The sequence below is a fragment of the Leptodactylus fuscus genome, chromosome 10 (assembly GCF_031893055.1).
Source record: "Leptodactylus fuscus isolate aLepFus1 chromosome 10, aLepFus1.hap2, whole genome shotgun sequence".
NCBI lineage: Eukaryota > Metazoa > Chordata > Amphibia > Anura > Leptodactylidae > Leptodactylus > Leptodactylus fuscus.
In genome coordinates, this window is record NC_134274.1 from 6,956,033 (window position 1) to 6,959,790 (window position 3,758).

The following is a 3,758-nucleotide window of genomic DNA, read 5'->3' on the forward strand; positions in this document are numbered from 1 at the left end:
GTGTTGTGCTGCTGTTGGACGTAAGGAGAATCATTGATTACGGACGGTACATAATCCGTTTGCCCTCAGCCCCAACAGCAGCACAAACTTCCCTCCCTGTTTTGTTTTTTGGGATCTTTTTCCTTTGCTTTATAATGAACACGGGGGGAGGGGAAGGTTTCTCCTTCCTCTTATAGGGGGTATGCTGCAGAATTAATTTGAATTTAAAGTTCCACCTGTCCTAACTGCACACAGGGACACAAATACCCCACGTGTTGTGCTGCCGTTTGGACTAAGGGTAAACAGATTGTCTACGTAGTCATCAAGATACATGGGCTGAAACCTGGGACCCCCGCTGATCAGCTGGCAGAAGAGACTGAGCTGCAATACCAAGCACAGCCACTATACGACGCTGTGGTTGGTATTCAGTGAAGAGGCTGCAGCCCTCATCCCAATCCCATATTTTCTTCCACCTGTAGGGTCCCGGGTGTCACAGCCCCCACCAGTCCTGTATTGGTGACCTCAATCTCCACCCCATCATTGAAAACTGTCGGTGACATGGCCCCAGGACAGATCAGACGGTTACGTCCTGACAATGCGGCAGGAAACCCCTGTAATGTTCTTATGTAGGTGTATATTGTGGCTGTCCCTGACGCTCCGCCTCCCGGACAGTCCCAGCGATCACATGATTTCCAGGATTATTACAGAAGGTGCCACATCCTGCCCGCTGTATACTCGCATACAGGACGGAGGTTATAGTCAGCCAGAAGGGAGGGGAAGTCATGGCTGCCACTCACTCAACTCTGACTCTAGATAGAAATGGAGAATGTGATGTAAAGAGGACGACCTGACACCCAGGAGCTCCACAGACCTTGGAGATCGGGAGAGCGCAGCTTCCTCAGGTCACAAGGTCTGTTTGCAACTTAGGCCCATTAAAGGGAATGGACTGAGCTGCAATACCAGGCGCAGCCACTAAACAATGTATGGCGCTGTGCTCGGGATCCAGTGAAGTGGCTGCAGTGCTGATGGACGGGATCTCAGAACAAACCCCCATCTGATACTGATGACCCATCCGAAGCGCTGTCCTTATCAAAGCGATGGAAACCCCAATAACACAATTACAAAGAGGCTGCAGAAAATCCCAGTACACAAGTAGGTGCAGGACTCCGGACCCCCACCCTGCACTAGCCGCACCCCACACTCACTTATGGCTTCTATTATAGGGTTTTCTGGGGCTTCTTAATCAGGAACTCCTTTTGGATAGGTCGTCCAGTCGAGATCAGTCTGACCCAAGACCCACACTGATCAGCTGGACAAACAATTCTTACGCACAGCTCAGTCCCATTCTAGTGAAAGCTGCTGAGCAGCAATACCGAGCGCAGCCACTATACAATGTATGGCGCTGTGCTTGGTGATCGCATCAGTGGCCTAATCCTATTCCAGTGTATGGGGGAGGGGCTGCACATAGGCCCCCCTGCTACAGAGCTCTGGACACACTGCAGGATTGATCCCCACTCCCATACACTAGAATCAGAGCAGAGCCCTTTGTCTGTATACTAGGTATATAACTTCCTGCAGCCACATGAGTTGTTCTGTGAGGGTCCTGCCAACCCTCAGTTGATGACCTAATCTTAAAAGGAGAGGACATCAATCCTGGAAAACCCCTTTAAGTGGAGGCAACATGTAGCGTAGACACCACAACGAGGATGTGGAATTTGATATGAACTGCAACATGGATGGGATTCGGGTTATTCTTTCCCACACATTAGAGAAGAATCTGCAGCGGACATCCAGAAACCGTTGCATTTTTTTTTGTTTTTGGCATATCGCATGTTACCTATGGAGACGCTGGCGGAAGTTTCAGCCATTTTACTCGGCTGCTTGCCGCGTGGGGCATGAGGAGCTATATACAGGGCTCTGCTACACACATGTGCACCAAGTCCACTACCAGCTGTCATCTCTCGGTGCAGCTTCTGGTACACGCATAGGCCCACCAAAGCCATGACCAGGTTACAATATGTTCCGTGTAACAGCTTGTAGCCGCACTATGCAGACACCAGGTGCACGCGTGTTAGACAATACATAGCAGCACACACATGCCCTGCTCTCCGTTTCAAGTACTCCACTATAAGACTGCTCCACATGCCCTATTGGAGCTTCACATAGAACTGTCCCGACTCCTAATAATGAGATCAAATGCAGCAATTTGTTGCAGTCACAGGTTACAGATTTTCGGAAAATCCCACTCACAACGAGGGCCGGGGGCCAAGGTTTCGGCCGTGTATTGATATGGCATAAGAATGATGGCTGAGTGGACTACAAGCCTCAGCGCTGGCCCCTGGTGCACACCAATAGGACATGGATTGGGAATTTGCACAGCTATGTGTACATGGGATGTTCTAGTCCAAAGCAGGGATAGGAAACTGATACCCAGGGTGAGGAGGACCAGTGCAGGTATACGTATACCACATCTATACAGCACTGACTGCCGCATAATAGTAATTCTATAGACTCTGAGCATTATAGTTACCTATAGATTCCCTTATACTACGCAGAGGCCCGCCGCTGGCATAATGTTTAAGCCAGGGAATTCATCTAACACAGGGCCAAGTTTCCCAGCTGAATCTGTTGTGTGAATGCGGAGTGAGCCTTAATCACAGAAATAAGTCTTGGCCGTCTTGTTGGATTTAGTGGCCTGAACATTATGTGGGAATACAGATCTGTAGGATGCCAGGGGTCCCTGCCTCCCCCATGAAATATAGTCCAGTCAGTCCAGGGCCCCCTAGCACCATAGACACTACATGATAGGAGTCTCATTTCTTACTATACACAAACCCTGTGTAGTCAGATATGAGTCTCCCCAGAACTTCCTAATTCACCATGTGCATGTTAGATTTGGTTTGATCACCTCGCCGGGGACTGTTCAGAGCAGTTTGGGTTCGGTCTGAACTAAAACACCAGGCGACGTTCTCTCAACACTGTCAACAAATGTGGTGTAAGAGGGGCCTGACCTAAAATCATTGGAATGAAGGGAAATAAATCACAGAAATATAGGGATTTGGATGCACGTCTAAATTGCCCAGCCCCCACTGTTGAACAAGAGTGTCGGGGTGTGGGGACAGGTCACGGGATATAAACCCCAGAAGGCCCCCCCCCTCCCCCAGAAAGTCAACTTTCTCATCTGAGCTTTCTGTTAGAAAATGGAATTGGCCATTTCAACTACAGAGCAGAATTGTAAACCCAAAAAGAGCCGGACAAGGCACCGGTTTATATATTCACAGACTCTGCACAACCCAGATTTAAAGGGGATGTCCAGGGTTAAGGTTATGACCCATCCTTAGGGAGTATTACAGCTCAGCCCCCACTGAATTCAATGGGAGCGAAGCTGCAGTCACGGCACCCCAAAAAGCAACTCCATGCAGCTGATCCAGGCCGACTGTTGGCCCCTCCACTGATCAGGGGGCTTATCCGAAGAAAACCTTAAATCCCTTTAAAAAAAGGTTGATCCGAAAAATGTAACACTGGCCAGGTCTGCGGCAGGGTCTGGCATTTCGCATCTCCGCCATTTACATCCTAAGAACGACAATAGATAAGAATTTGACGGACCCGAGAATCACAAGTGCCATTATGATTTTAGAAAGCGCTCTTCCCCTAGGATCGCCCCCCCATTGCTTCCACACATCCAAGCCACCAATTTGTGGGCGGTGTAGATGAAGAGGAGCCTCCAGACCTCGTCCTCCCGTCTCCCTCCCGCCGTACAGAACTGAAAGAAAGCTCGC